The 13322-nt window shown below is 40.0% G+C and overlaps 64 non-coding genes across 64 annotated transcripts; all 64 read left to right on the top strand.

Moving 5' to 3' along the window:
- Window positions 1–354: 354 nt before the first annotated feature.
- Window positions 355–436, top strand: Trnas-gcu. Its single transcript has one exon. It is a non-coding gene; the product is annotated as a tRNA-Ser (tRNA).
- Window positions 437–511: 75 nt separating this feature from the next.
- Window positions 512–593, top strand: Trnas-gcu. The gene has a single exon. It is a non-coding gene; the product is annotated as a tRNA-Ser (tRNA).
- A 70-nt stretch (window positions 594–663) lies between these two features.
- On the top strand, window positions 664–745 carry Trnas-gcu. Its single transcript has one exon. It is a non-coding gene; the product is annotated as a tRNA-Ser (tRNA).
- A 233-nt stretch (window positions 746–978) lies between these two features.
- Window positions 979–1060, top strand: Trnas-gcu. Its single transcript has one exon. It is a non-coding gene; the product is annotated as a tRNA-Ser (tRNA).
- Window positions 1061–1136: 76 nt separating this feature from the next.
- On the top strand, window positions 1137–1218 carry Trnas-gcu. The gene has a single exon. It is a non-coding gene; the product is annotated as a tRNA-Ser (tRNA).
- Window positions 1219–1293: 75 nt separating this feature from the next.
- Window positions 1294–1378, top strand: Trnas-gcu. The gene has a single exon. It is a non-coding gene; the product is annotated as a tRNA-Ser (tRNA).
- Window positions 1379–2066: 688 nt separating this feature from the next.
- On the top strand, window positions 2067–2148 carry Trnas-gcu. Its single transcript has one exon. It is a non-coding gene; the product is annotated as a tRNA-Ser (tRNA).
- A 233-nt stretch (window positions 2149–2381) lies between these two features.
- Trnas-gcu lies at window positions 2382–2463 on the top strand. Its single transcript has one exon. It is a non-coding gene; the product is annotated as a tRNA-Ser (tRNA).
- A 406-nt stretch (window positions 2464–2869) lies between these two features.
- On the top strand, window positions 2870–2951 carry Trnas-gcu. Its single transcript has one exon. It is a non-coding gene; the product is annotated as a tRNA-Ser (tRNA).
- Window positions 2952–3026: 75 nt separating this feature from the next.
- On the top strand, window positions 3027–3108 carry Trnas-gcu. Its single transcript has one exon. It is a non-coding gene; the product is annotated as a tRNA-Ser (tRNA).
- Window positions 3109–3184: 76 nt separating this feature from the next.
- Trnas-gcu lies at window positions 3185–3266 on the top strand. The gene has a single exon. It is a non-coding gene; the product is annotated as a tRNA-Ser (tRNA).
- Window positions 3267–3341: 75 nt separating this feature from the next.
- Window positions 3342–3423, top strand: Trnas-gcu. The gene has a single exon. It is a non-coding gene; the product is annotated as a tRNA-Ser (tRNA).
- A 75-nt stretch (window positions 3424–3498) lies between these two features.
- Window positions 3499–3583, top strand: Trnas-gcu. Its single transcript has one exon. It is a non-coding gene; the product is annotated as a tRNA-Ser (tRNA).
- Window positions 3584–3655: 72 nt separating this feature from the next.
- Trnas-gcu lies at window positions 3656–3737 on the top strand. Its single transcript has one exon. It is a non-coding gene; the product is annotated as a tRNA-Ser (tRNA).
- A 74-nt stretch (window positions 3738–3811) lies between these two features.
- Trnas-gcu lies at window positions 3812–3893 on the top strand. The gene has a single exon. It is a non-coding gene; the product is annotated as a tRNA-Ser (tRNA).
- A 75-nt stretch (window positions 3894–3968) lies between these two features.
- On the top strand, window positions 3969–4050 carry Trnas-gcu. Its single transcript has one exon. It is a non-coding gene; the product is annotated as a tRNA-Ser (tRNA).
- Window positions 4051–4125: 75 nt separating this feature from the next.
- Trnas-gcu lies at window positions 4126–4207 on the top strand. Its single transcript has one exon. It is a non-coding gene; the product is annotated as a tRNA-Ser (tRNA).
- Window positions 4208–4455: 248 nt separating this feature from the next.
- Window positions 4456–4537, top strand: Trnas-gcu. The gene has a single exon. It is a non-coding gene; the product is annotated as a tRNA-Ser (tRNA).
- A 76-nt stretch (window positions 4538–4613) lies between these two features.
- Window positions 4614–4695, top strand: Trnas-gcu. Its single transcript has one exon. It is a non-coding gene; the product is annotated as a tRNA-Ser (tRNA).
- A 75-nt stretch (window positions 4696–4770) lies between these two features.
- Trnas-gcu lies at window positions 4771–4852 on the top strand. The gene has a single exon. It is a non-coding gene; the product is annotated as a tRNA-Ser (tRNA).
- Window positions 4853–4928: 76 nt separating this feature from the next.
- Window positions 4929–5010, top strand: Trnas-gcu. The gene has a single exon. It is a non-coding gene; the product is annotated as a tRNA-Ser (tRNA).
- Window positions 5011–5257: 247 nt separating this feature from the next.
- Trnas-gcu lies at window positions 5258–5339 on the top strand. Its single transcript has one exon. It is a non-coding gene; the product is annotated as a tRNA-Ser (tRNA).
- A 76-nt stretch (window positions 5340–5415) lies between these two features.
- On the top strand, window positions 5416–5497 carry Trnas-gcu. Its single transcript has one exon. It is a non-coding gene; the product is annotated as a tRNA-Ser (tRNA).
- Window positions 5498–5744: 247 nt separating this feature from the next.
- On the top strand, window positions 5745–5831 carry Trnas-gcu. Its single transcript has one exon. It is a non-coding gene; the product is annotated as a tRNA-Ser (tRNA).
- Window positions 5832–5902: 71 nt separating this feature from the next.
- Trnas-gcu lies at window positions 5903–5984 on the top strand. The gene has a single exon. It is a non-coding gene; the product is annotated as a tRNA-Ser (tRNA).
- Window positions 5985–6231: 247 nt separating this feature from the next.
- Trnas-gcu lies at window positions 6232–6313 on the top strand. The gene has a single exon. It is a non-coding gene; the product is annotated as a tRNA-Ser (tRNA).
- Window positions 6314–6389: 76 nt separating this feature from the next.
- Trnas-gcu lies at window positions 6390–6471 on the top strand. Its single transcript has one exon. It is a non-coding gene; the product is annotated as a tRNA-Ser (tRNA).
- Window positions 6472–6546: 75 nt separating this feature from the next.
- Window positions 6547–6628, top strand: Trnas-gcu. The gene has a single exon. It is a non-coding gene; the product is annotated as a tRNA-Ser (tRNA).
- A 75-nt stretch (window positions 6629–6703) lies between these two features.
- On the top strand, window positions 6704–6785 carry Trnas-gcu. Its single transcript has one exon. It is a non-coding gene; the product is annotated as a tRNA-Ser (tRNA).
- A 247-nt stretch (window positions 6786–7032) lies between these two features.
- Window positions 7033–7119, top strand: Trnas-gcu. The gene has a single exon. It is a non-coding gene; the product is annotated as a tRNA-Ser (tRNA).
- A 71-nt stretch (window positions 7120–7190) lies between these two features.
- Trnas-gcu lies at window positions 7191–7272 on the top strand. Its single transcript has one exon. It is a non-coding gene; the product is annotated as a tRNA-Ser (tRNA).
- Window positions 7273–7519: 247 nt separating this feature from the next.
- Window positions 7520–7601, top strand: Trnas-gcu. The gene has a single exon. It is a non-coding gene; the product is annotated as a tRNA-Ser (tRNA).
- Window positions 7602–7677: 76 nt separating this feature from the next.
- On the top strand, window positions 7678–7759 carry Trnas-gcu. Its single transcript has one exon. It is a non-coding gene; the product is annotated as a tRNA-Ser (tRNA).
- Window positions 7760–7834: 75 nt separating this feature from the next.
- On the top strand, window positions 7835–7916 carry Trnas-gcu. The gene has a single exon. It is a non-coding gene; the product is annotated as a tRNA-Ser (tRNA).
- A 76-nt stretch (window positions 7917–7992) lies between these two features.
- Trnas-gcu lies at window positions 7993–8074 on the top strand. The gene has a single exon. It is a non-coding gene; the product is annotated as a tRNA-Ser (tRNA).
- A 75-nt stretch (window positions 8075–8149) lies between these two features.
- On the top strand, window positions 8150–8231 carry Trnas-gcu. The gene has a single exon. It is a non-coding gene; the product is annotated as a tRNA-Ser (tRNA).
- Window positions 8232–8306: 75 nt separating this feature from the next.
- On the top strand, window positions 8307–8388 carry Trnas-gcu. The gene has a single exon. It is a non-coding gene; the product is annotated as a tRNA-Ser (tRNA).
- Window positions 8389–8461: 73 nt separating this feature from the next.
- On the top strand, window positions 8462–8543 carry Trnas-gcu. The gene has a single exon. It is a non-coding gene; the product is annotated as a tRNA-Ser (tRNA).
- Window positions 8544–8790: 247 nt separating this feature from the next.
- Trnas-gcu lies at window positions 8791–8872 on the top strand. The gene has a single exon. It is a non-coding gene; the product is annotated as a tRNA-Ser (tRNA).
- Window positions 8873–8947: 75 nt separating this feature from the next.
- On the top strand, window positions 8948–9029 carry Trnas-gcu. Its single transcript has one exon. It is a non-coding gene; the product is annotated as a tRNA-Ser (tRNA).
- A 77-nt stretch (window positions 9030–9106) lies between these two features.
- Trnas-gcu lies at window positions 9107–9188 on the top strand. The gene has a single exon. It is a non-coding gene; the product is annotated as a tRNA-Ser (tRNA).
- A 75-nt stretch (window positions 9189–9263) lies between these two features.
- Trnas-gcu lies at window positions 9264–9345 on the top strand. Its single transcript has one exon. It is a non-coding gene; the product is annotated as a tRNA-Ser (tRNA).
- A 75-nt stretch (window positions 9346–9420) lies between these two features.
- Trnas-gcu lies at window positions 9421–9502 on the top strand. Its single transcript has one exon. It is a non-coding gene; the product is annotated as a tRNA-Ser (tRNA).
- A 75-nt stretch (window positions 9503–9577) lies between these two features.
- Window positions 9578–9659, top strand: Trnas-gcu. Its single transcript has one exon. It is a non-coding gene; the product is annotated as a tRNA-Ser (tRNA).
- Window positions 9660–9735: 76 nt separating this feature from the next.
- Trnas-gcu lies at window positions 9736–9817 on the top strand. The gene has a single exon. It is a non-coding gene; the product is annotated as a tRNA-Ser (tRNA).
- Window positions 9818–9891: 74 nt separating this feature from the next.
- Window positions 9892–9973, top strand: Trnas-gcu. The gene has a single exon. It is a non-coding gene; the product is annotated as a tRNA-Ser (tRNA).
- Window positions 9974–10048: 75 nt separating this feature from the next.
- On the top strand, window positions 10049–10130 carry Trnas-gcu. Its single transcript has one exon. It is a non-coding gene; the product is annotated as a tRNA-Ser (tRNA).
- A 75-nt stretch (window positions 10131–10205) lies between these two features.
- On the top strand, window positions 10206–10290 carry Trnas-gcu. Its single transcript has one exon. It is a non-coding gene; the product is annotated as a tRNA-Ser (tRNA).
- Window positions 10291–10362: 72 nt separating this feature from the next.
- Window positions 10363–10444, top strand: Trnas-gcu. The gene has a single exon. It is a non-coding gene; the product is annotated as a tRNA-Ser (tRNA).
- Window positions 10445–10519: 75 nt separating this feature from the next.
- On the top strand, window positions 10520–10601 carry Trnas-gcu. The gene has a single exon. It is a non-coding gene; the product is annotated as a tRNA-Ser (tRNA).
- Window positions 10602–10676: 75 nt separating this feature from the next.
- On the top strand, window positions 10677–10758 carry Trnas-gcu. Its single transcript has one exon. It is a non-coding gene; the product is annotated as a tRNA-Ser (tRNA).
- Window positions 10759–10833: 75 nt separating this feature from the next.
- On the top strand, window positions 10834–10915 carry Trnas-gcu. The gene has a single exon. It is a non-coding gene; the product is annotated as a tRNA-Ser (tRNA).
- A 230-nt stretch (window positions 10916–11145) lies between these two features.
- Window positions 11146–11227, top strand: Trnas-gcu. The gene has a single exon. It is a non-coding gene; the product is annotated as a tRNA-Ser (tRNA).
- Window positions 11228–11302: 75 nt separating this feature from the next.
- Trnas-gcu lies at window positions 11303–11384 on the top strand. The gene has a single exon. It is a non-coding gene; the product is annotated as a tRNA-Ser (tRNA).
- Window positions 11385–11459: 75 nt separating this feature from the next.
- Trnas-gcu lies at window positions 11460–11541 on the top strand. Its single transcript has one exon. It is a non-coding gene; the product is annotated as a tRNA-Ser (tRNA).
- A 247-nt stretch (window positions 11542–11788) lies between these two features.
- Window positions 11789–11875, top strand: Trnas-gcu. The gene has a single exon. It is a non-coding gene; the product is annotated as a tRNA-Ser (tRNA).
- A 71-nt stretch (window positions 11876–11946) lies between these two features.
- Trnas-gcu lies at window positions 11947–12028 on the top strand. The gene has a single exon. It is a non-coding gene; the product is annotated as a tRNA-Ser (tRNA).
- A 76-nt stretch (window positions 12029–12104) lies between these two features.
- Window positions 12105–12186, top strand: Trnas-gcu. Its single transcript has one exon. It is a non-coding gene; the product is annotated as a tRNA-Ser (tRNA).
- A 247-nt stretch (window positions 12187–12433) lies between these two features.
- Window positions 12434–12515, top strand: Trnas-gcu. The gene has a single exon. It is a non-coding gene; the product is annotated as a tRNA-Ser (tRNA).
- A 76-nt stretch (window positions 12516–12591) lies between these two features.
- Trnas-gcu lies at window positions 12592–12673 on the top strand. Its single transcript has one exon. It is a non-coding gene; the product is annotated as a tRNA-Ser (tRNA).
- Window positions 12674–12747: 74 nt separating this feature from the next.
- On the top strand, window positions 12748–12829 carry Trnas-gcu. Its single transcript has one exon. It is a non-coding gene; the product is annotated as a tRNA-Ser (tRNA).
- Window positions 12830–12902: 73 nt separating this feature from the next.
- On the top strand, window positions 12903–12984 carry Trnas-gcu. The gene has a single exon. It is a non-coding gene; the product is annotated as a tRNA-Ser (tRNA).
- A 75-nt stretch (window positions 12985–13059) lies between these two features.
- On the top strand, window positions 13060–13141 carry Trnas-gcu. Its single transcript has one exon. It is a non-coding gene; the product is annotated as a tRNA-Ser (tRNA).
- Window positions 13142–13216: 75 nt separating this feature from the next.
- Trnas-gcu lies at window positions 13217–13298 on the top strand. The gene has a single exon. It is a non-coding gene; the product is annotated as a tRNA-Ser (tRNA).
- Window positions 13299–13322: the final 24 nt, after the last annotated feature.

Raw genomic sequence — 13322 nt, 5'->3', positions numbered from 1 at the left:
TATGATAATCTATCAAATGGATATGACTAGGTGGCCGAGTGGTTAAGACGTTGGACTGCTAATCCCATCTGGTCTGCACGCGTTGGTTCGAATCCCATCCTGGGATTCAAACCATCCTCGTCGTCAAAACATTTTTAAAAGTTTTAAATTCTGTGTATATACAGACATAATATATTATAAGCTATCAAATGGATATGACGAAGAGGGCTAGTGGTTAAGGCGTTGGACTGCTAATCCAATGTGCTCTGCACGAGTGGGTTCGAATCCCATCCTCGTCGTCAAAATATATTTTTAGATCAATTAAATGTTGTGTATAATACAGGCATAATCTATGATAATCTATCAAATGGATATGACGAGGTGGCCGAGTGGTTAAGGCGTTGGACTGCTAATCCAATGTGCTCTGCACACGTGGGTTCGAATCCCATCCTCGTCGTCAAAATATTTTTTAGATCTTTTAAATGTTGTGTATAATACAGGCATAATCTATTATAATCTATCAAATGGATATGACGAGGTGGCCGAGTGGTTAAGGCGTTGGACTGCTAATCCAATGTGCTCTGCACACGTGGGTTCGAATCCCATCCTCGTCGTCAAAATATTTTTTAGATAAATGTTGTGTATGATACAGGCATAATCTATTATAATCTATCAAATGGATATGACGAGGTGGCCGAGTGGTTAAGGCGTTGGACTGCTAATCCAATGTGCTCTGCACGCGTGGGTTCGAATCCCATCCTCGTCGTCAAAATATATTTTTAGATCAATTAAATGTTGTGTATAATACAGGCATAATCTATGATAATCTATCAAATGGATATGACTAGGTGGCCGAGTGGTTAAGACGTTGGACTGCTAATCCCATCTGGTCTGCACGCGTTGGTTCGAATCCCATCCTCGTCGTCAAAATATTTTTTAGATCTTTTAAATGCTGTGTATAATACAGGCATAATCTATTATAATCTATCAAATGGATATGACGAGGTGGCCGAGTGGTTAAGGCGTTGGACTGCTAATCCAATGTGTTCTGCACGCGTGGGTTCGAATCCCATCCTCGTCGTCAAAATATATTTTTAGATCTTTTAAATGTTGTGTATAATACAGGCATAATCTATGATAATCTATGAAATGGATATGACGAGGTGGCCGAGTGGTTAAGGCGTTGGACTGCTAATCCAATGTGCTCTGCACGCGTGGGTTCGAATCCCATCCTCGCCGTCAAAATTTTTTTTAGATCTTTTAAATGTTGTGTATAATACGGGCATAATCTATGATAATCTGTCAAATGGATATGAAGAGGTGGCCGAGTGGTTAAGGCGTTGGACTGCTAATCCAATGTGCTCTGCACGCGTGGGTTCGAATCCCATCCTTCGCCCCATGACAGGTTCTCAAATAGGGTTCTGGATTCCGGATCCTAGTGTGTGGATTCCGGATTCCATGTGGGTTTTTTCTCGTGGATTCCGGATTCCAGCAGCATGGATTCCGGATTCCATATCTCATTTTTTCATGGATTCCGGATTCCATATCTCATTTTTTCATGGATTCCGGATTCCATATCTCATTTTTTCATGGATTCCGGATACCATATCTCATTTTTTCATGGATTCCGGATTCCGGATTACCTGTCATGGGGCGACATCCTCGTCGTCAAAATATTTTTTAGATCTTTTAAATGTTGTGTATAATACAGGCATAATCTATTATAATCTATCAAATGGATATGACGAGGTGGCCGAGTGGTCAAGGCGTTGGACTGCTAATCCCATCTGGTCTGCACGCCTTGGTTCGAATCCCATCCTGGGATTCAAACCATCCTCGTCGTCAAAACATTTTTAAAAGTTTTAAATTCTGTGTATATACAGACATAATATATTATAAGCTATCAAATGGATATGACGAGGTGGCCGAGTGGTTAAGACGTTGGACTGCTAATCCCATCTGGTCTGCACGCGTTGGTTCGAATCCCATCCTGGGATTCAAACCATCCTCGTCGTCAAAACATTTTTAGAAGTTTTAAATTCTGTGTATATACAGACATAATATATTATAAGCTATCAAATGGATATGACGAGGTGGCCGAGTGGTTAAGGCGTTGGACTGCTAATCCAATGTGCTCTGCACGCGTGGGTTCGAATCCCATCCTCGTCGTCAAAATATTTTTTAGATCAATTAAATGTTGTGTATAATACAGGCATAATCTATGATAATCAATTAAATGGATATGACTAGGTGGCCGAGTGGTTAAAGCGTTGGACTGCTAATCCAATGTGCTCTGCACGCGTCTGTTCGAATCCCATCCTCGTCGTCAAAATATTTTTTTAGATCTTTTAAATGTTGTGTATAATACAGGCATAATCTATTATAATCTATCAAATGAATATGACGAGGTGAGCGAGTGGTTAAGGCGTTGGACTGCTAATCCAATGTGCTCTGCACGCGTGGGTTCGAATCCCATCCTCGTCGTCAAAATATATTTTTAGATCAATTAAATGTTGTGTATAATACAGGCATAATCTATGATAATCTATCAAATGGATATGACTAGGTGGCCGAGTGGTTAAGACGTTGGACTGCTAATCCCATCTGGTCTGCACGCGTTGGTTCGAATCCCATCCTGGGATTCAAACCATCCTCGTCGTCAAAACATTTTTAAAAGTTTTAAATTCTGTGTATATACAGACATAATATATTATAAGCTATCAAATGGATATGACGAAGAGGGCGAGTGGTTAAGGCGTTGGACTGCTAATCCAATGTGCTCTGCACGAGTGGGTTCGAATCCCATCCTCATCGTCAAAATATATTTTTAGATCAATTAAATGTTGTGTATAATACAGGCATAATCTATAATAATCTATCAAATGGATATGACGAGGTGGCCGAGTGGTTAAGGCGTTGGACTGCTAATCCAATGTGCTCTGCATGCGTGGGTTCGAATCCCATCCTCGTCGTCAAAATATTTTTTAGATCTTTTACATGCTGTGTATAATACAGGCATAATCTATTATAATCTATCAAATGGATATGACGAGGTGGCCGAGTGGTTAAGGCGTTGGACTGCTAATCCAATGTGTTCTGCACGCGTGGGTTCGAATCCCATCCTCGTCGTCAAAATATATTTTTAGATCTTTTAAATGTTGTGTATAATACAGGCATAATCTATGATAATCTATGAAATGGATATGACGAGGTGGCCGAGTGGTTAAGGCGTTGGACTGCTAATCCAATCTGCTCTGCACGCGTGGGTTCGAATCCCATCCTCGCCGTCAAAATTTTTTTTAGATCTTTTAAATGTTGTGTATAATACGGGCATAATCTATGATAATCTGTCAAATGGATATGAAGAGGTGGCCGAGTGGTTAAGGCGTTGGACTGCTAATCCAATGTGCTCTGCACGCGTGGGTTCGAATCCCATCCTCGTCGTCAAAATATTTTTTAGATCAATTAAATGTTGTGTATAATACAGGCATAATCTATGATAATCAATTAAATGGATATGACTAGGTGGCCGAGTGGTTAAAGCGTTGGACTGCTAATCCAATGTGCTCTGCACGCGTGGGTTCGAATCCCATCCTCGCCGTCAAAATTTTTTTTAGATCTTTTAAATGTTGTGTATTAAACGGGCATAATCTATGATAATCTGTCAAATGGATATGAAGAGGTGGCCGAGTGGTTAAGGCGTTGGACTGCTAATCCAATGTGCTCTGCACGCGTGGGTTCGAACCCCATCCTCGTCGTCAAAATATTTTTTTCATCTTTTAAATTCTGTGTATATACAGGCATAATATATTATAAGCTATCAAATGGATATGACGAGGTGGCCGAGTGGTTAAGGCGTTGGACTGCTAATCCAATGTGCTCTGCACGCGTGGGTTCGAATCCCATCCTCGTCGTCAAAATATTTTTTAGATAAATTAAATGTTGTGTATAATACAGGCATAATCTATGATAATCTATCAAATGGATATGACGAGGTGGCCGAGTGGTTAAGGCGTTGGACTGCTAATCCAATGTGCTCTGCACACGTGGGTTCGAATCCCATCCTCGTCGTCAAAATATTTTTTAGATCTTTTAAATGTTGTGTATAATACAGGCATAATCTATTATAATCTATCAAATGGATATGACGAGGTGAGCGAGTGGTTAAGGCGTTGGACTGCTAATCCAATGTGCTCTGCACGCGTGGGTTCGAATCCCATCCTCGTCGTCAAAATATATTTTTAGATCAATTAAATGTTGTGTATAATACAGGCATAATCTATGATAATCTATCAAATGGATATGACTAGGTGGCCGAGTGGTTAAGACGTTGGACTGCTAATCCCATCTGGTCTGCACGCGTTGGTTCGAATCCCATCCTGGGATTCAAACCATCCTCGTCGTCAAAACATTTTAAAAAGTTTTAAATTCTGTGTATATACAGACATAATATATTATAAGCTATCAAATGGATATGACGAAGAGGGCGAGTGGTTAAGGCGTTGGACTGCTAATCCAATGTGCTCTGCACGAGTGGGTTCGAATCCCATCCTCGTCGTCAAAATATATTTTTAGATCAATTAAATGTTGTGTATAATACAGGCATAATCTATAATAATCTATCAAATGGATATGACGAGGTGGCCGAGTGGTTAAGGCGTTGGACTGCTAATCCAATGTGCTCTGCACGCGTGGGTTCGACTCCCATCCTCGTCGTCAAAATATTTTTTAGATCTTTTAAATGCTGTGTATAATACAGGCATAACCTATTATAATCTATCAAATGGATATGACGAGGTGGCCGAGTGGTTAAGGCGTTGGACTGCTAATCCAATGTGTTCTGCACGCGTGGGTTCGAATCCCATCCTCGTCGTCAAAATATATTTTTAGATCTTTTAAATGTTGTGTATAATACAGGCATAATCTATGATAATCTATGAAATGGATATGACGAGGTGGCCGAGTGGTTAAGGCGTTGGACTGCTAATCCAATGTGCTCTGCACGCGTGGGTTCGAATCCCATCCTCGTCGTCAAAATATTTTTTAGATCTTTTAAATGTTGTGTATAATACAGGCATAATCTATTATAATCTATCAAATGGATATGACGAGGTGGCTGAGTGGTTAAGGCGTTGGACTGCTAATCCCATCTGGTCTGCACGCCTTGGTTCGAATCCCATCCTGGGATTCAAACCATCCTCGTCGTCAAAACATTTTTAAAAGTTTTAAATTCTGTGTATATACAGACATAATATATTATAAGCTATCAAATGGATATGACGAGGTGGGCGAGTGGTTAAGGCGTTGGACTGCTAATCCAATGTGCTCTGCACGCGTGGGTTCGAATCCCATCCTCGTCGTCAAAATATTTTTTTTGATAAATTAAATGTTGTGTATAATACAGGCATAATCTATGATAATCTATCAAATGGATATGACGAGGTGGCCGAGTGGTTAAGGCGTTGGACTGCTAATCCAATGTGCTCTGCACGCGTGGGTTCGAATCCCATCCTCGTCGTCAAAGTATTTTTTAAGATAAATTAAATGTTGTGTATAATACAGGCATAATCTATTATAATCTATCAAATGGATATGACGAGGTGGCCGAGTGGTTAAGGCGTTGGACTGCTAATCCCATCTGGTCTGCACGCGTTGGTTCGAATCCCATCCTGGGATTCAAACCATCCTCGTTGTCAAAACATTTTTAAAAGGTTTAAATTCTGTGTATATACAGACATAATATATTATAAGCTATCAAATAAATATGACGATTAGGGCGAGTGGTTAAGGCGTTGGACTGCTAATCCAATGTGCTCTGCACGCGTGGGTTCGAATCCCATCCTCGTCGTCAAAATATTTTTTAGATCTTTTAAATGCTGTGTATAATACAGGCATAATCTATTATAATCTATAAAATGGATATGACTAGGTGGCCGAGTGGTTAAGGCGTTGGACTGCTAATCCAATGTGCTCTGCACGCGTGGGTTCGAATCCCATCCTCGTCGTCAAAATATATTTTTAGATCAATTAAATGTTGTGTATAATACAGGCATAATCTATGATAATCTATAAAATGGATATGACGAGGTGGCCGAGTGGTTAAGGCCTTGGACTGCTAATCCCATTGGTCTGCACGCGTTGGTTCGAATCCCATCCTGGGATTCAAACCATCCTCGTCGTCAAAACATTTTTAAAAGTTTTAAATTCTGTGTATATACAGACATAATATATTATAAGCTATCAAATGGATATGACGAGGTGGGCGAGTGGTTAAGGCGTTGGACTGCTAATCCAATATGCTCTGCACGCGTGGGTTTGAATCCCATCCTCGTCGTCAAAATATCTTTTTAGATCTTTTAAATGTTGTATATAATACAGACATAATCTGTTATAATCTATCAAATGGATATGACGAGGTGGCCGAGTGGTTAAGGCGTTGGACTGCTAATCCAATGTGCTCTGCACGCGTGGGTTCGAATCCCATCCTCGTCCTCAAAATATTTTTCAGATAAATTAAATGTTGTGTATAATACAGGCATAATCTATGATAATCTATCAAATGGATATGATGAGGTGGCCGAGTGGTTAAGGCGTTGGACTGCTAATCCAATGTGCTCTGCACGCGTGGGTCCGAATCCCATCCTCGTCGTCAAAATATTTTTTAGATAAATTAAATGTTGTGTATAATACAGGCATAATCTATTATAATCTATCAAATGGATATGACGAGGTGGCCGAGTGGTTAAGGCGTTGGACTGCTAATCCAATGTGCTCTGCACGCGTGGGTTCGAATCCCATCCTCGTCGTCAAAGTATTTTTTAAGATAAATTAAATGTTGTGTATAATACAGGCATAATCTATTATAATCTATCAAATGGATATGACGAGGTGGCCGAGTGGTTAAGGCGTTGGACTGCTAATCCCATCTGGTCTGCACGCGTTGGTTCGAATCCCATCCTGGGATTCAAACCATCCTCGTTGTCAAAACATTTTTAAAAGTTTTAAATTCTGTGTATATACAGACATAATATATTATAAGCTATCAAATAAATATGACGATTAGGGCGAGTGGTTAAGGCGTTGGACTGCTAATCCAATGTGCTCTGCACGCGTGGGTTCGAATCCCATCCTCGTCGTCAAAATATTTTTTAGATCTTTTAAATGCTGTGTATAATACAGGCATAATCTATTATAATCTATAAAATGGATATGACTAGGTGGCCGAGTGGTTAAGGCGTTGGACTGCTAATCCAATGTGCTCTGCACGCGTGGGTTCGAATCCCATCCTCGTCGTCAAAATATATTTTTAGATCAATTAAATGTTGTGTATAATACAGGCATAATCTATGATAATCTATAAAATGGATATGACGAGGTGGCCGAGTGGTTAAGGCCTTGGACTGCTAATCCCATTGGTCTGCACGCGTTGGTTCGAATCCCATCCTGGGATTCAAACCATCCTCGTCGTCAAAACATTTTTAAAAGTTTTAAATTCTGTGTATATACAGACATAATATATTATAAGCTATCAAATGGATATGACGAGGTGGGCGAGTGGTTAAGGCGTTGGACTGCTAATCCAATATGCTCTGCACGCGTGGGTTTGAATCCCATCCTCGTCGTCAAAATATCTTTTTAGATCTTTTAAATGTTGTATATAATACAGACATAATCTGTTATAATCTATCAAATGGATATGACGAGGTGGCCGAGTGGTTAAGGCGTTGGACTGCTAATCCAATGTGCTCTGCACGCGTGGGTTCGAATCCCATCCTCGTCCTCAAAATATTTTTCAGATAAATTAAATGTTGTGTATAATACAGGCATAATCTATGATAATCTATCAAATGGATATGATGAGGTGGCCGAGTGGTTAAGGCGTTGGACTGCTAATCCAATGTGCTCTGCACGCGTGGGTCCGAATCCCATCCTCGTCGTCAAAATATTTTTTTAGATCTTTTAAATGCTGTGTATAATACAGGCATAATCTATTATAATCTATCAAATGGATATGACGAGGTGGCCGAGTGGTTAAGGCGTTGGACTGCTAATCCAATGTGCTCTGCACCCGTGGGTTCGAATCCCATCCTCGTCGTCAAAATATTTTTTAGATAAATTAAATGTTGTGTATAATACAGGCATAATCTATGATAATCTATCAAATGGATATGACGAGGTGGCCGAGTGGTTAAGGCGTTGGACTGCTAATCCAATGTGCTCTGCACACGTGGGTTCGAATCCCATCCTCGTCGTCAAAATATTTTTTAGATAAATTAAATGTTGTGTATAATACAGGCATAATCTATGATAATCTATCAAATGGATATGACGAGATGGCCGAGTGGTTAAGGCGTTGGACTGCTAATCCAATGTGCTCTGCACGCGTGGGTTCGAATCCCATCCTCGTCGTCAAAACTTTTTTAAAAGTTTTAAATTTTGTGTATATACAGACATTATATATTATAAGCTATCAAATGGATATGACGAGGTGGCCGAGTGGTTAAGGCGTTGGACTGCTAATCCAATGTGCTCTGCACACGTGGGTTCGAATCCCATCCTCGTCGTCAAAATATTTTTTAGATCTTTTAAATGTTGTGTATAATACAGGCATAATCTATTATAATCTATCAAATGGATATGACGAGGTGGCTGAGTGGTTAAGGCGTTGGACTGCTAATCCCATCTTATCTGCACGCCTTGGTTCGAATCCCATCCTGGGATTCAAACCATCCTCGTCGTCAAAACATTTTTAAAAGTTTTAAATTTTGTGTATATACAGACATTATATATTATAAGCTATCAAATGGATATGACGAGGTGGCCCAGTGGTTAAGGCGTTGGACTGCTAATCCAATGTGCTCTGCACGCGTGGGTTCGAATCCCATCCTCGCCGTCAAATTTTTTTTTAGATCTTTTAAATGTTGTGTATAATACGGGCATAATCTATGATAATCTGTCAAATGGATATGAAGAGGTGGCCGAGTGGTTAAGGCGTTGGACTGCTAATCCAATGTGCTCTGCACGCGTGGGTTCGAACCCCATCCTCGTCGTCAAAATATTTTTTTCATCTTTTTTTAATTTCTGTGTATATACAGGCATAATATATTATAAGCTATCAAATGGATATGACGAGGTGGCCGAGTGGTTAAGGCGTTGGACTGCTAATCCAATGTGCTCTGCACGCGTGGGTTCGAATCCCATCCTCGTCGTCAAAATATTTTTTAGATATATTAAATGTTGTGTATAATACAGGCATAATCTATGATAATCTATCAAATGGATATGACGAGGTGGCCGAATGGTTAAGGCGTTGGACTGCTAATCCAATGTGCTCTGCACACGTGGGTTCGAATCCCATCCTCGTCGTCAAAATATTTTTTAGATAAATTAAATGTTGTGTATAATACAGGCATAATCTATGATAATCTATCAAATGGATATGACGAGATGGCCGAGTGGTTAAGGCGTTGGACTGCTAATCCAATGTGCTCTGCACGCGTGGGTTCGAATCCCATCCTCGTCGTCAAAGTATTTTTTAGATAAATTAAATGTTGTGTATAATACAGTCATAATCTATGATAATCTATCAAATGGATATGACGAGGTGAACGAGTGGTTAAGGCGTTGGACTGCTAATCCAATGTGCTCTGCACGCGTGGGTTCGAATCCCATCCTCGTCGTCAAAATATTTTTTTAGATCTTTTAAATGCTGTGTATAATACAGGCATAATCTATTATAATCTATCAAATGGATATGACGAGGTGGCCGAGTGGTTAAGGCGTTGGACTGCTAATCCAATGTGCTCTGCACGCGTGGGTTCGAATCCCATCCTCGTCGTCAAAACATTTTTAAAAGTTTTAAATTTTGTGTATATACAGACATTATATATTATAAGCTATAATAATGGATATGACGAGGTGGCCGAGTGGTTAAGGCGTTGGACTGCTAATCCAATGTGCTCTGCACGCGTGGGTTCGAATCCCATCCTCGTCGTCAAAATATTTTTTAGATCTTTTAAATGTTGTGTATAATACAGGCATAATCTATGATAATCTATCAAATGGATATGACGAGGTGGCCGAGTGATTAAGGCGTTGGACTGCTAATCCAATGTGCTCTGCACGCGTGGGTTCGAATCCCATCCTCGTCGTCAAAGTATTTTTTAGATAAATTAAATGTTGTGTATAATACAGGCATAATCTATGATAATCTATCAAATGGATATGACGATGTGGCCGAGTGGTTAAGGCGTTGGACTGCTAATCCAATGTGCTCTGCACGCGTGGGTTCGAATCCCATCCTCGTCGTCAAAATATTTTTTAGATCAATTAAATGTTGTGTATAATACAGGCATAATCTATGATAATCTATCAAATGGATATGACGAGGTGGCCGAGTGGTTAAGGCGTTGGACTGCTAATCCAATGTGCTCTGCACGCGTGGTTTCGAATCCCATCCTCGTCGTCAAAATATTTTTTAGATAAATTAAATGTTGTGTATAATACAGGCATAATCTATGATAATCTATCAAATGGATATGACGAGGTGGGCGAGTGGTTAAGGCGTTGGACTGCTAATCCAATGTGCTCTGCACGCGTGGGTTCGAATCCCATCCTCGTCGTCAAAGTATTTTTTAGATAAATTAAATGTTGTGTATAATACAGGCATAATCTATGATAATCTATCAAATGGATATGACGAGGTGGGCGAGTGGTTAAGGCGTTGGACTGCTAATCCAATGTGCTCTGCACGCGTGGGTTCGAATCCCATTCTCGTCGTCAAAATATTTTTTAGATCAATTAAATGTTGTGTATAACACAGATATAATCTATTATAATCTATCAAATGGATATGACGAGGTGGCCGAGTGGTTAAGGCGTTGGACTGCTAATCCAATGTGCTCTGCACGCGTGGGTTCGAATCCCATCCTCGTCTTCAAAACATTTTTAAAGTTTTAAATTCTGTGTATATACAGACATAATATATTATAAGCTATCAAATGGATATGACGAGGTGGGCGAGTTGTTTAGGCGTTGGACTGCTAATCCAATATGCTCTGCACGCGTGGGTTTGAATCCCATCCTCGTCGTCAAAATATCTTTTCAAATCTTTTAAATTTTGTATATAATACAGGCATAATCTGTTATAATCTATCAAATGGTTATGACGAGGTGGCAGAGTGGTTAAGGCGTTGGACTGCTAATCCAATGTGCTCTGCACGCGTGGGTTCGAATCCCATCCTCGTCGTCAAAATATTTTTTAAATAAATTAAATGTTGTGTATAATACAGGAATAATCTATGATAATCTATCAAATGGATATGTCGAGGTGGCCGAGTGGTTAAGGCGTTGGACTGCTAATCCAATGTGCTCTGCACGCGTGGGTTCGAATCCCATCCTCGTCGTCAAAATATTTTTTAGATAAATTAAATGTTGTGTATAATACAGGCATAATCTATTATAATCTATCAAATGGATATGACGAGGTGGCCGAGTGGTTAAGGCGTTGGACTGCTAATCCAATGTGCTCTGCACGCGTGGGTTCGAATCCCATCCTCGTCGTCAAAATATTTTTTTAGATCTTTTAAATGTTGTGTATAATACAGGCATAATCTATGATAATCTATCAAATGGATATGACGAGGTGGGCGAGTGGTTAAGGCGTTGGACTGCTAATCCCATCTGGTCTGCACGCCTTGGTTCGAATCGCATCCTGGGATTCAAACCATCCTCGTCGTCAAAACATTTTTAAAAGTTTTAAATTCTGTGTATATACAGACATAATATATTATAAGCTATCAAATGGATATGACGATTAGGGCGAGTGGTTAAGGCGTTGGACTGCTAATCCAATGTGCTCTGCACGCGTGGGTTCGAATCCCATCCTCGTTGTCAAAATATTTTTTAGATCTTTTAGATGCTGTGTATAATACAGGCATAATCTATTATAATCTATCAAATGGATATGACGAGGTGGCCGAGTGGTTAAGGCGTTGGACTGCTAATCCAATGTGCTCTGCACGCGTGGGTTCGATTCCCATCCTAGTCGTCAAAATATATTTTTAGATCTTTTAAATGTTGTGTATAATACAGGCATAATCTATGATAATCTATCAAATGTATATGACGAGGTGGCCGAGTGGTTAAGGCGTTGGACTGCTAATCCAATGTGCTCTGCACGCGTGGGTTCGAATCCCATCCTCGTCGTCAAAATATTTTTTAGATCTTTTAAATGTTGTGTATAATACAGGCATAATCTATTATAATCTATCAAATGGATATGACGAGGTGGCTGAGTGGTTAAGGCGTTGGACTGCTAATCCCATCTGGTCTGCACGCCTTGGTTCGAATCCCATCCTGGGATTCAAACCATCCTCGTCGTCAAAATATTTTTAAAAGTTTTAAATTCTGTGTATATACTTACATAATATATTATAAGCTATCAAATGGATATGACGGGGTGGGCGAGTGGTTAAGGCGTTGGACTGCTAATCCAATGTGCTCTGCACGCGTGGGTTCGAATCCCATCCTCGCCGTCAAAATATTTTTTTAGATCTTTTAAATGTTGTGTATAATACGGGCATAATCTATGATAATCTGTCAAATGGATATGAAGAGGTGGCCGAGTGGTTAAGGCGTTGGACTGCTAATCCAATGTGCTCTGCACGCGTGGGTTCGAACCCCATCCTCGTCGTCAAAATATTTTTTTCATCTTTTAAATTCTGTGTATATACAGGCATAATATATTATAAGCTATCAAATGGATATGACGAGGTGGCCGAGTGGTTAAGGCGTTGGACTGCTAATCCAATGTGCTCTGCACGCCTGGGTTCGAATCCCATCCTCGTCGTCAAAACATTTTTAAAAGTTTTAAATTTTGTGTATATACAGACATTATATATTATAAGCTATCAAATGGATATGACGAGGTGGCCGAGTGGTTAAGGGGTTGGACTGCTAATCCAATGTGCTCTGCACGCGTGGGTTCGAATCCCATCCTCGTCGTCAAAATATTTTTTAGATCTTTTAAATGTTGTGTATAATACAGGCATAATCTATGATAATCTATCAAATGGATATGACGAGGTGGCCGAGTGGTTAAGGCGTTGGACTGCTAATCCAATGTGCTCTGCACGCGTGGGTTCGAATCCCATCCTCGTCGTCAAAGTATTTTTTAGATAAATTAAATATTTTGTATAATACAGGCATAATCTATGATAATCTATCAAATGGATATGACGAGGTGGCCGAGTGGTTAAGGCGTTGGACTGCTAATCCAATGTGCTCTGCACGCGTGGGTTCGAATCCCATCCTCGTCGTCAAAATATTTTTTAGATCAATTA

This window comes from Nematostella vectensis, chromosome 5, assembly GCF_932526225.1.
Source record: "Nematostella vectensis chromosome 5, jaNemVect1.1, whole genome shotgun sequence".
Lineage (NCBI taxonomy): Eukaryota > Metazoa > Cnidaria > Anthozoa > Actiniaria > Edwardsiidae > Nematostella > Nematostella vectensis.
The sequence above is the reverse complement of the archived record's forward strand: the minus strand, read 5'-3'. Positions and strand labels throughout refer to the sequence as shown.